This window comes from Panicum virgatum, chromosome 7K, assembly GCF_016808335.1.
Source record: "Panicum virgatum strain AP13 chromosome 7K, P.virgatum_v5, whole genome shotgun sequence".
In the NCBI taxonomy this organism is placed as follows: domain Eukaryota; kingdom Viridiplantae; phylum Streptophyta; class Magnoliopsida; order Poales; family Poaceae; genus Panicum; species Panicum virgatum.
In genome coordinates, this window is record NC_053142.1 from 5,212,564 (window position 1) to 5,226,402 (window position 13,839).

General features: G+C 42.8%; 1 pseudogene; it reads right to left on the minus strand.

Annotated features, from left to right (window-relative positions):
• Nucleotides 1-7,889: 7,889 nt before the first annotated feature.
• LOC120639867 lies at nucleotides 7,890-9,279 on the minus strand (annotated as a pseudogene).
• Nucleotides 9,280-13,839: the final 4,560 nt, after the last annotated feature.

The following is a 13,839-nucleotide window of genomic DNA, read 5'->3' on the forward strand; positions in this document are numbered from 1 at the left end:
GGCGTGTCAACTTCCACGTTCACGAGCATAGACTGAGTCAGAATGACTTTTCTTAATTAGATTAAGTGTGATCTGACTTGCTGACTTCTCTTAATGACCCACCTGCTTATCCCTCTGGTTGTCACCCAGCCGTTACAGACAGATGTATTTCTAGCAGGTTCAGAAACAAATGTCTACATACTCATTACGTATAGGGTACGAGTATTTTGAATATATACATATAGTTATCGTGTTCTTAAATATTTATCATATTTCTGGTGAAATTTGCTATTTTAATGTGGCGACTCAACAACCAGAATGGTGGTTTTAGCCTAAAGTATGACTTGATGACAAACATGAAAACGAAATGAAGAATACAAAAAAAAGAGCCTTGTGCTAGCTGTACTAGAAAGCGACGGAACAGAGGAATGTTGAAACAGGGGAGTGCTACCCCAAAGTTTCTTACTGCTGTGGCATTCGGCAGACGATAGTAAGATAAAAAAAAGAGTTATACAAGTGCACGTAGTTGGTAATATACACTTAAAATATTTAGCTTCTTGCAGCTTTGCATGGCTTGCTGCTCCAAAAATAACTACGCCAACACTAATGAAGGAATAAATAATAACTAGCTAAACAACAATGAACAATTTCGTTGCATGCTTGTAACTTGTGATGATATATGGATAGAAATGAATTAACTCTATGATGGACAAGTTTCAGATACAGAAGACAGAACAAGATTTGCTCATAATAAACTGCGGCACTATAATAATTAACCCTGACGCCTCTGTTGTGCACGTGCAGCAGTATAAGCATTGAGATGAAGGTAGTCTGTCATAATCCACAAGATCGTAGTCAACTCACCACCATTGCTGAGCTTCTTGGCATGGGACTCCCTGCTGCATCTATTGGCCCCATACACAAGAAAGTCTTTCCACACGTCAAGGAGTAGTTGCAACATGGCCGTCCTTCCTTTCTTCTCCATCCTGTCAAGTAGCTTTTTAGCAACACTGTAGGAAAATACAGGCGCGGCACAGCAAGGGTGGGTTTTGGTTTCTCCGTGAATAGGAACTTTGCATGGTTTTCTACGTGCTGCGATCCAGCGGAATTAGGGTCATCATGCAGGCTGAAGAAAGCCTTAAGTTTTGCGAATACGGCCCCCTTTTGATGTTCCAGACTGCGATCCCACATTTCGGTAAGATTATTGCGGGTTATTTGCCGGTATAACATGCTGTGAGCCTGGTAGCATGTAGGGGCGGTCCACCAGCAGGAAAATGATGTAGTTGGATAGGGTCCGGATGTCCTTCACCTGGTCTCCTGCATCCTCGGCGTCGTCATATCCTCTGCTTTTGGTGATGAAAACTTCTGTAATTCTGTTGCGATGTGCCAAATGATGATGCCCTCTTGGAATTCGACTCCAATGTCGTTTTCTTGTTCAGATAGATTTGTACAGGCCCATCTCCTGATGAACATAAAAAGCACATTGACCCCGGTCCATTGTGATCACACCCTGCATGTTCAATCCCCTCCTCGCTAGGCGCTTTGTGTACTCTAACAGCTGGTACTTCAGGTCTTCTGAAAGTTGGACGCTCCCCGAATAATAGTGCCTGAGCCACCATTCCTGATATCCTAGCATCCTGGCAATTCTGCCCACCAGTGGGTCGTAGGCTCTGTTGTGGTGGCTGGAAACATGAAGCATGTTGTATTGCCCAATCTTGCCGGACCACCTTCGCGCCGATCTGCTGTTCCTGCCTGTTCCCATGATCGCCTTGACAAGCCAGCGAAGTCGATCCCACCTGCCGGTGCAGAGAGCGGCGTACCGGAGCCAACTTCATCAGGTGTTGCACAAGAAGGCATATGTCCAGCTTGACTCTACTGTTAGATTTAATTATCCATAAACAAGATCTTAGCTTAGCCTAATCATGATCACTAATTTAACTTAATGCAGAATTAATTACTTAAGAACTAACCAGTGCCTGTAGTCATCACGAATGCCTCTATTCTTGAAGATTTGTTGATGTAGATGAAGTAGACTTGACCTTCACCAATTAGAGAGATTTAGATCTCTCTGTTGATGAAGTTCTTGATGTCGATGATGAACAGCAACTTCTCCTTATACCCTGCCACGAAGTAGATGAGGAAGTCGTGCTGTAGATGTAGATGAACAGCAGGACAAAGCTTCTGCTTCCCTTCAGCACGCTTAGTAATCGGATTTAGAGTGGCTAATCACATTTAGGGTTTTCAGATAATAAAAATGAGTCAGCCACCCCTTAGATTTATAGTGCTACGGGTGCAGGGCCTTGCCCTCAGTTTAGAAACTAATCTGGGCCCACCGATTACAGCCCATTAACTTTCTTAATCACGTTTAGGTGGATTAAATGTTTTCCTGATGTTGTTTGTTTTTCCTTAACAGTGAAGATCACTTTCCAAAACTCCAACATTCTCCCACTTGATCGAACGATTAATAACTTATGTTCCCTTTAAACTTATGTTCACACTCAGTACAATAGTAAGACCGGACCAATGTGTCATTGGTAGTATTTAATTCACTACCGGGACTCCATTACCCACAGTTCACTGCAATACTTTGATAGAACGCTTATCTCTTATTTGAGAACGATCATGTACCCAGAATCAGCTCCAAGACGGCTCGCAAATCCCATACTTAATTTCGCGAAAATTTAAATGGGATGAGCGACATGTCTTTAATAAGATTTGCTAGCATTAACTCAATCTTATTTCTTTAGCTTTAATTACTTGATCCTAGGACCTTTCTTTCACAACATAATATTTAATCATCAATAGTCTAGACATCGTCAATAATTATGTTGTTACTCGAATGAATACCGCAATCATAGCAGTATCAATTTGCTATTCTTAGATTTTATACCGGAATATAACTCTTAAACTTGATGAGTTAAAACATGCTTTATACAATCTTAGCTTTCATTATGCTAAGTTTGCTTAGAGCTCTCAATATAATTGCTCTTTTCTGCAAGAGTGAAGGATATAATCTAATGTGCACTTTTACATCCATACACTCATATAGAACTCTTAACTGAATAGTTCATAATAAACAAGCATGCTAAAGTGTCTTTCTTCTTATCCAGTGGACCACCCATGGATAAAATTCAAAGACATAAATCTTTCTGGTTTGCAAATGCCAAGTCAACCACTTAAAGACTCATGCATGGGCTTCAGATAGCTGAAGCATAAGGAACGTCTTCCTTTTCTTTATCTTAACTTTATTCTTAGGATATTTAGACATAATTTGCTTCATTAAGCAAATAGAACAACGTATCTTAACATTATTCTCATTTTATTACTTTAGACAACTTATGTCTCTATTAATAATCCTAACACTTCCTTGGTCCAATCTTAGTGTATATTGATGCCCAAAACATAAGAGGCTTTCACCAAGATTACTTTAAATCTGATTGAATGATACAAAAGCTCTTGATCTTAGCAGCATATTAAGATGACCACTTTGGTTAGTAGAGCATCATCCATTAAAAGTATTAGGATAATAACCTTTTTCACCTTTAGTGTGTGTGTGTGTGTGTGTGTGTGTGTGTATACATATATATTACTCATGAAAATTTTGAATCATGGTAAGCTATAAGCTTAGTAATTTAATTTTCTTTTGGAATCACACTCATATCATAGACCCTTTATAGTCTATTGTTTTGACTCCATTAGAAATTTATACTAAAATCCATACTTATAGATTTAAGCTCATAGACTCAATTTGTGGCCTCCTTAATAGTGATCTTTAAAACAAATGAGGTTCTTTCTTTTATGCCAACATCAATTATTACATACCACATCTTGATGTTGAGTTTAATCAACTTATGAGAATTCTCAACAAATATATATATGGTAGTTTGAGATGGATGTGTACTTAACTAATGGCATAAATAAATATATTATGAGTATCGCATACTTGAATCATAGGTGCAAGAAACTAACCCTGCATCTATTCTCAAGATATCTCTTCCTCCTTTGTGAGCTCCCACTGACACCCACTAATCTCTGCATTCTTTTAGGAACACAATAGTTGAAACAACTAATTTTTACATTCCTTTAGGAACATGACAGTTGAGACAACTAGAGCAGTAGGAATGGTATCTCTTAGACTTATTAGGGTATCCATAAATGGTAGCTCTTCATGACTTATTATGATTTAAATCCTTTAACTTAGCATAATTGTAATACCATTGATCAACTTCCTTTACTGATCAAGCCCATACCAGCGATGGCCAGAAATGAACAAGAGCAGCAAAACTTATGGTCAAATATTTACCAAACAGCGATGGCCAGAAATGATAAATATAAGCCATACTTCAAATGTCTCGAGCTTCGTTGAACTAGTCAAACAACGATGGCTAAATGAACTAGAACAACAAAACTTAGTGAACTTATCCATTAATCAGCGATGGCCAGAATAACGAATAAAGTCACACTTAACTTTATTTGAGACAATTGGCAATTATGGAGTATCTCTCCTATCACAATGGTGTACTTGAGCATGGTTTGCCATATTCACCCTTTATATATGTGCCGATTTACTAATCCAGCCTTTCCTTTATTAATGGGCAAATAAAAACATGATCACTTATAGCTCATTTATTGTCTTATAGCTAATGACTGGAGTGTGTCTTTCATTATGAGGCTCACAACTAATGACTGGAGTATCTCTTATACTTGATGAGACATTTCAATTCTCCCCTTCGAAATGTGATTTTTTTAACTAATAATATCACAATTTCGGCAAGATCTCATCAATAACTTAATATGCAAGAAATATATATGAAAATTACTTGACAAGATAGTAAAATCAACAATGATGATGTCTTTATTATCTCAAAACTTAACAAAATGTTCAGAATCACTTATAGCTGAAACAAATATGGCTTTACTTAATCTAAAATATATCATCATATAAAGACTAGAGCCAAGCTAATAGCTAAAAGCTAACTAATGCGAAGCTTCTAAAGTCTCTTTCTTTCCATCATCAGTTGTTGAATTTTCTCCCCTTGACTCCCCTTATTCACTTATGGTTCAAACTTAATAACCTGCAGGGGAATACATCTCAATTAATCCACCAAGCTTAAGGGGAAAATTTTTAACTTAAGAGAACTTATGAGGCAACTCTATTACCCTTATTTTTCAAATCCATTCCTTAAACTCAGGGCACTGCTTCGTAATGTGACCAGGTGAATGACAAAACTTGCAATTTCGAGCTTTCAACTCTGTAGCCATATAATACATGCTACCACTTTGCCCATCATAACGTGAGGTACATGACTTATTTATGAGAAAATTTGCATAATCAACTTTATAATTTTCCTCAATGGAGTTTAGAAACTCCTTAGCACTTAGTTCCCCGTCATTCTTTATACAAGGAAGTACTCTTATGGCAACTAAGGTCGATTGCTTTATGACTATTTTTCCAAGCTCATTGCAACGTTTCCATTTCTCCAAGTTGGAGTTATATTTTCTCATTTGCTCATCGTAACTCCCAGCATTTGCCAAAGGAGCAACTCGTTCATCCTCACAAAGTGCGTAGTCATGGTCCAGAACCTTGAGAATAGCACGCATCTCTTTATTCCACTTGGGAAAATTGGTGCCATTAAAGGGCTCAATGGTGCTTAGCAAGCCCTCATAATTCACTGAAAAATCATAAAATTGAAGTCTCAATAATCTTATACAATAAGATGCACATAAAAGCACAAGATTAACCCTACGATGGTCTGATTAAAATCATGCTATAAGTTTCAATTTGCATCACCGACGGGGAAAGCAAACGAAACTTATCATTAACTTATACTTAAAACAACGATGGTTGAAATTAATTACAAGTGTACTCTAATCAAACTTCCCGATGGTTCCATTTAATTAGAGATAATCTTAATTGTACTTGGTGGAAAACATATAATTTTTCAGTTTAAACAGTGCAGACTAATGCAACAATCATCATTAAGGCATAATAAAACATTAAAGGAATAAACTTATTCTGGAATTTTAAATCTCAAAACAGTGAAAAAGACACATAAGGCATAATAAAAGCAAATTTCACTGTAAATAATGATAAGGCTCATAAAACCTTAAACTTTGTCTTGTATAGTAAGCGCATTAAACATTATTAAGGTTAATTGCACTGAAATAACAAGCCTTATTTTATCATTAGATCTTCCCTCATTTAACAAGCACATCAAACATTAATAGTGCAGAAATAATGAGACTCATCAATAGCCCATAAATGAACTTATTATCAGTGATAATTTTTCACAATTATAAAAAATAACCTTACAACATCAAAATTATGAGAAATAACACTATTCATATTTGAGAAATATCTATTGTAAATAAATTAAGCAATAAACTTTATTTGCGAAATTACAAACAATAGATAACTCAATATGAAACAAATACTCATGGGCATTAAATAAACACAATTCTGGTAATCTTAAGTGCAACAGAAATTGAATAAAGCCTTTCACATAACTAACGAAGAAATACTGTTCAAAAGAGTAAAGAAATAAGCTTAAAACATTAAACAATAAATAAAAAGGCTTTAAAACCTAAAACTGGGCTAAAACTCATAAACCAATCCAAAGAACGAAACTGACCCAGACTTCTCCTGCGCACAGCCCAAATTCACGTGCAGCAGCGGCCCAAATAGCTCAGCCTGCCAGCCACTCGGCCCAGTTAAGCCCACTCGCAACAAAACCCTAATCACGGCGAGATCTCGACCATCCGTTCCAATCGGGCAGCTGGCAACTGATGCCGCCCGAAATATAATGCCGGAGCTGGTTGGGGAACCCTAACTGGCTCACTCCTTTCCTTTCTTCTCATTCCCTTGAGCAGTCGCTGCAGCAGCCTTTACGCGCCGCCGGCCGCTGCTCCACTCACGTGGCAGCCTCCAGTGCGCCGCCGCCAAGAGGCCGCGCCCGCTGCGAGCTCCTCAAGTGCCAACGCCGCCTCCTCATGACGCCACTGTGGGTCCTCCCGCCGGTGTCGCGGGCGACCAAGTCGCGCGCGGCACCATCGGGGGGTCCTGCTGTGGTGCTTTCTCATGGCAACAGCTTACTCATGGAGATAAGTAATAGGTAAGCCACTGATGCTCACCTAGGGTTAGGGTTCATCATGAGATTTGGGGATTTTCTTGATGCGATCTGAAATTTGCAATCCCCTTCTTCTACATGCTTATTGATGCATCTAATTTTCATGAAACAAGTGCTAATTCGCAGAATAAAACATTAACAGTGGGCTAATTCGAGGAACTGATTAAGTAATCGTAAACCCTCACCTTAATTACTTGACTTAATCATGAAATAAACCTTAATTTTCTTCAGTCTGAACATGAATTAGCATTAAACATAATTATTTAGATCTAATATGAGGTATCAGATTAAGTTTTGCATTAATTAGGATCCAATCTGATTATAATTTAGGCTAATGACTTCATAAACATGCATCATAATCTGATTCGCCCATGAAAACCTTATTGCAGAAGCTTAGTAGATCCAATCTACTAATTGCATGACACTGATTTGCACATTACACTTTCAAATTAGGGTTTAAAGGTACATAAAAACCAATCTGCAATGCACTAAACACATGATTATGCATAAACAGATCTAATCTGCTATTAACATAGGCTTAAAACTTGATGTCTCTGGATATTAGGATCATGATAGAACTAAGTAGGATCTAATACCGATTGATAGAATTTAATTATCCATAAACAGGATCTTAGCTTAGCCTAATCATGATCACTAATTTATCTTAATGCGGAATTAATTACTTAAGAACTAACAAGTGCCTGTACTCATCATGAATGCCTCTATTCTTGAAGATTTGCTGATGTAGATGAAGTAGACTTGACCTTCACCAATTAGAGAGATTTAGATCTCTCTGTTGATGAAGTTCTTGATGTCGATGATGAACAACAACTTCTCCTTGTTCCCAGCCACGAAGTAGATGAGGAAGTCGTGCTGTAGATGTAGATGAACAGCAGGACAAAGCTTCTGCTTCCCTTCAGCACGCTTAGTAATCGGATTTAGAGTGGCTAATCACATTTAGGGTTTTCAGATAATAAAAATGAGTCAGCCACCCCTCAGATTTATAGTGCTGCGGGTGCAAGGCCTTGCCCTCAGTTTAGAAACTAATCTGGGCCCACCGATTACAGCCCATTAACTTTCTTAATCATGTATAGGTGGATTAAATGTTTTCCTGATGTTGTTTGTTTTTCCTTAACAGTGAAGATCACTTTCCAAAACTCCAACATCTACCGCCCTCAATAGCGACCTTGTCTCAAAGAGTAAGGCCCCGGCGAGTAAGGTATATGAAATGGCAACATCAACTAGACTATGACCATCTTTACTACTAAACTAGAAGAGCAAGATTGAGGCTGCGGCGGTGAGGGAGGAGGCGACACGGATGCCATAGCCGGACCAAGTGTGGATCACACTTGCCTTGGTGTACAGGAGGTCGTACATGAGAGAGAGCTCCATCTCCATCAATGTCCACATGCCCTCGTGATCTTCCTCTATTTCATTTTTAATATCCAAATCCACCACCACGTTCTGGTTCTGTAGATCCTTTTTCTCCTCCCAAGAGCTCTGGTTCTCTGCTGGATCCTTGTCGACGGTGACCACCCAAGAGTCCACAATTGCACGCTTGCATACATGGAACATGGGGTGTGCACTGCGGACATAGGATTCATCGTCTTCAACGGCGTTCACCATTGATCCAAAATCCGAAGGATGGAAATGATGGAACGGGCCAACATGTTCCTTCTTGAGAGAGCTCCGGATGCTATTCAAGTTGCTGCGCTTGAGCGCCCATGCATGTCCTCTCGGGATACTTGACAACGCTGACACTGAACATTAAGATGAAAGAGTCGCCGCTAGCGACATACTTATAGAGGACATATGCTGCACCTAGGACCTGCATGACGAGGTTCTGCAGATGGCGTAGCCAGAGCTTGCTGTCCTCGAGCGCGTAGGCGGTGATGTTGTCTGGGCCCCCGAGGTGGAGTAGGAGGAATGGTGCCCAAAATGCCACCAGCTGGTGCTTGACCGGAACATTGCTGAGGGATAGGTGTCCAACGGCGTATATGGCGGTGGAGTCAGCCAGCTGGTACGCCAGCCATAGGATGAACTTCGGCATAGGGGAGGCTTCACGGCGGTGAATCCCGGCGAGGAGCAGGAGGATGACTTGCAGCGTGAGACTCAGCAATACAAGGATCTGGGTCGCCCACTCATTCCAAAGGTCCCGTGGCCCTATGGCCATGGTGTCCACCTGCTGCTGGCCGGCGATCTAACCCCAAATCAAATAGTACGTCGTCAAACTAAGAGATCCATGCATGCGAGGAAACTGACCATCATAAGTAAGTATGGAAAGCTAAGCATGTGATTGATCAACTTACATGGCCTAGAAGATAGGGAACATATCAGGTGCAAACCAACCTATCTATGGAAACTATGCAAACTTCAATATGGGCCATCGGATCAATATCCAAGGGGAAGGCGCAAGGGGAGTGGAAGGGGGATTTGCAAAAGTGTGATAAGTACCATCCAACTTCCAATTATCAGTTCAGCACTTCAACACATTGTAGCTTGCTAGCAAGCGCTGATATTAGTGGTAAGTGCACTGTGTACTACTAGTGGACAAGCGTTTGACTCCCATTGAAGTACTAGCACAGTGGATTACCTTGCATTGGCAAATAGTGCATGTGATGAGTGTGCATACGAGTTAGCATCTTTCACGTTAGCTCCTCGTTGTCTTACTGTGTAACAAAATCGTCATTAGGTGCAATAACTCACTATATGCATTTGGTGCCAGGAGATTAGGTGCATGTAGGGCTGGACGAAAAACTCGTAACTCACTAGCTCGCTCGATTGGCTCGTTAATGGCTCGGCTCGAACTCGACTCGTTTTATAATGAGCCAGCTCGCGAGCCCTACAACCGTCACTTTTGTATGTTATTAGTGACGTGCGAACCCTACAGCCGTCACTTTTGTGTGTTATTGGTGACGCGCGAATTTTACAGCCGTCACCAATGTGAGTCATTAGTGACGGGTGTTCGCGCGTGACCAATGTGGTTCACATCAGTGACAAAAATTTAGTGACGCGCATTTTAGCTGTCACTAATGTATATCTTCAGCCGTCACTAATATGTGTTTGTGACGTAGTGTCATTTTATAACAAGCCAGCTCGGTTTATATCGAGCCAGCTCGCGAGCTACTCGCGAGCCATAACAAGCCAAGTTAAATCTCCAAGCCAACAACTAAAATTAGATCATCCCATATAACCACATATATCTTGGTAGCCCGGCCCAGCCCAATTGTGAAACCCTAACCCACACCACACCCAAAAAAAATCCACGGACGGACGGTCTTGTGGTCCACCAACAGTTAGTGCAAGTCACGCACTCATGGCTTTTGACCCTCTGTCTGTCGCCCTTTCATCTCCTCGACTCCTCCCCCGATTTGAGCCACCGCCCGCCGCCTTGCCTGCAAGGCTGTGCCGCGCACGCCGCCCTTCCTGCGCATGCCGCGCTCCCCCTCCCCTGCCTGCGCACGAGGCACGCCCTGCGCACGCCGTCCTGCGCACACGGCATGCCGGCTCCGCCCACATCAGTGCACCGCTGCCTGACGCCGCCGCCCGCATCAGTGCATCGCGCCGGTCATGGAGGATGAGGAAGAAGTCCAAGGGATGCTTCCTCCGGTGGCGCCAAGTCTTGAATCGAGGAGCAAGAGCAAGAAGACGCCGTCTGCGATGGGAAATCGTGGTGGCCATGGCCGAGGTCGAGGATCAACAGACACAGACTCGGTATGTATTTGTGTTCATACTTGATACTTTGATCCGTATGTTGCAGCCTAGAATGTGTGTGATTCGTGTGACTATGTGCAGGATGTCACCATGTTGTAAGGATCGATGGACCAAGAGGGGGGGGTGAATTAGGCCTTTTTCAAAATTCTAAAGCAATTAAAACAACCTTAACCTATGCAATGCTAGTAAGGCTCAATTCACCAACCGGCTAACAAAGGAAGCTACACAAGCTACTAAAGAAAAGAAACTAAGCAAGGTAGAGCTAAGTTATGATTTCTAAGGTCAAGCACATGAAAAGATGCACGAAAGTAAATGCTTGAAATGAAAGAGTGGGCAAGAGACAACCGGATTTTTTTCCGTGGTGTCGATGTGTTGGCACACACCCCTAATCCACGTTGTGACACTCACTAAGAGTCTTGTCACCTCCCATGTCACCGAGACTTGGGCGCTCACAAAGAGTCTCCGTTCACCATCCCGGCGTGGTGGAGCTCAAGCCACGTACAAACTTCTTCGGGCTCCCACAATCCTTGGCAAGCTCCGAAAGAAACACCTTCAATCACCAAGATCATCTAGGTGCTGCCAATCACCAAGAGTAACAAGCTCCTAAGCCTTCACTTGACCTACACTCAGTTGGCCCTGGCTCAAGCACACTTGCTACACTTGCAAAGGATGAATTCTTCAAGGTTGAAGCACAAACAAAGCACTAGATCTTCTCTCTTTTGCTCAAAACACTTTCTCTTCTTCTCAAGGGTGGCCTCATGTTTTCAAGGTGTCAAAGGCAACTGAAATGAGCCAGGGGGTACCCTTATATAGAGTGGAGGAGGTCACATAGCCGTTGGAAGTTTTCTGCAGAAAAACCGTGACCACCGGAAGAACCGACGGGATAGAAAGTATAGGCATCGGTTCAACCGGTCTCTCTGTGTCCAATTAGTAGCCGTTGGAGTTCTGACACAGTATCCACACTTGAGTCATTGCACCGGTGCATGCTCCGTAGGGGCATCAGTTCAACCGGTGCTGAAGAGGTTCACTGATCAACTCAAACAAACGTTCTGGAACAAAGTACATCCAATGCACCGGTGCTTTGATTCTGAAGCGTCGGTTCAACCGGTGCTGAAGAGAAGTTGAAGTCCACCAAAATATGCTCTCTGGAACAAAGTACGTCTAATGCACCGGTGCTTTTCTTGGGACCATCGGTTCAACCGGTGCTATAGAGTTTTTGACTTGATTCCTGTCTGCTTCCAAAGAAGATAGACTGACAGGGCATCGGTCCTTCCGCCATGCATCGGATGCTCCGACGCTAGGGCACCGGTTCAACCGGTGCTGCTGTTTTTCTTTGTTTTCAACTGAATTGACTTGGATTCGAATGTGACTTTGATTGTTTCTTCTTCCAAGAGTTGTGTTAACTTCTATTGACCATCTTTTGCTGTTTTTGAGTGAGTGTGCAAGATTTCTAAGGCCAACTAAATTTTGATCAAGCTACTAACTCATGAACCCCTCTTAATAGTACGATCAAGAACTAGAAACTATAAAACCTAGCTAAATCAAGTGTCTTCATCTCCTTGTGACACTTAAGACTAGAAAGGTCCTTAAGCTTTCAAATGGAGTCCTTGGTTCGCATGATTGTTTCGAAATGAGGGGTCTCCTTTCATATTTCATATGAGACTAATCCAGTCATTTAGTTTTCCTTTAAAACACACGTTAGTCGCATACGGTTGTCATGAATCACTGAAACTTACCATTAGCATCTATCGGCCTAGATGCGCTACAATCTCCCCCTTTTTGGTGATTGATGACAACACAAAGTAGAGATACACAAGATATGAAATTGAAAGCAATAAACAGGCATGCATTACTCGAAATAAAGCACATGTAGGGACATGTCAACACAGAGCATACACAATATCCAAATAACATGTCCATACACAAAATCCAAGAAGATCCAATCACACCACAAACCACCAAGCTCCCCCTATCTCTACTCCCCCTATCTATCTCCCCCTTTGGCAACAAAGTACCAAAAAGGAAGGCAAACTAATCCTGAGCTGGAGAAGGCGGGGTCTTCAGGTTGGGTCCGGTGGAAAACTGAGCGGCGGAGTCGTCGGCGTCGTCGTCTGTCCAGTCGTCGTCGACCGAAGAGGACTTCTGCTCGACCGGAGTCGTCGGAGCAGCAGAAGTAGCTGGTGTAGCGGTAGTAACTGGCTCGGCGACGACTGTGGAGTCCATCGGAGGAGCAGACATGACGGGAGTCAGGTCTGGCTGAGTGGGGCGCACGACGGACGGACAGAGCACCTCAGGCTGTGAAGGTGACTCGAAAGAGAGGGACTGAGCCGAGGGGTGCTGGAGCTGGTGTAAGATCTGCTGCTTCCTAAGAAACTCTGCACGCTGCTCGGCAGTCCAAACACTAGGCTGTGGAGTAGGAGCCGGAGCAGAAGTAGGAACAGGACTGGCAAACAACCCGGTCTGAAGAAGTGGTGACATCGGGAAGGATGACAGTGGTGCCTGCACAAAACCGCCGACAGGTGGAGCAGGAGCTGTGGGGTCGAACTGGAGCTGCTGGGGTGTAGGGAGCTGAGGCTCAGGCAGTCCAGTGTGACGGTATAGCTGACCAAAGCATCCCAAGAAGAATGTGAACATCTGCTGCTGAATCTGGGACTGCTGCTGTAGCTGTAGTCTCATGGCCTCCTGCTGCTGTCGAATCCCCTCAAGCACTAATGTCTGGGCCTCCTGCTGGCGAGCCTGCTCGGCTTGCATACTCAGCTGAGCTGCAGCAAACCGATCCTGCTGGTCAGAGAGCCGAGTAAGTATAGCTGCAAGAGAGTCTGGCTGTGTGACCTGTGCAGTGGTAACTGGAGGAGTAGGGGCTCGTGCTGCACCGGAGGATCCTGCCTCATCATCATGAGCACCTCGAGGAACAGTAACAGTGGGTATATACTCCTCGCCATCCTCCGAATCCTCTGAGTCTGTGACTAGATAGTGTGGGACTTGGGCCTCTGCTGCTGCTAGAGAGGCGTCCTCGGCT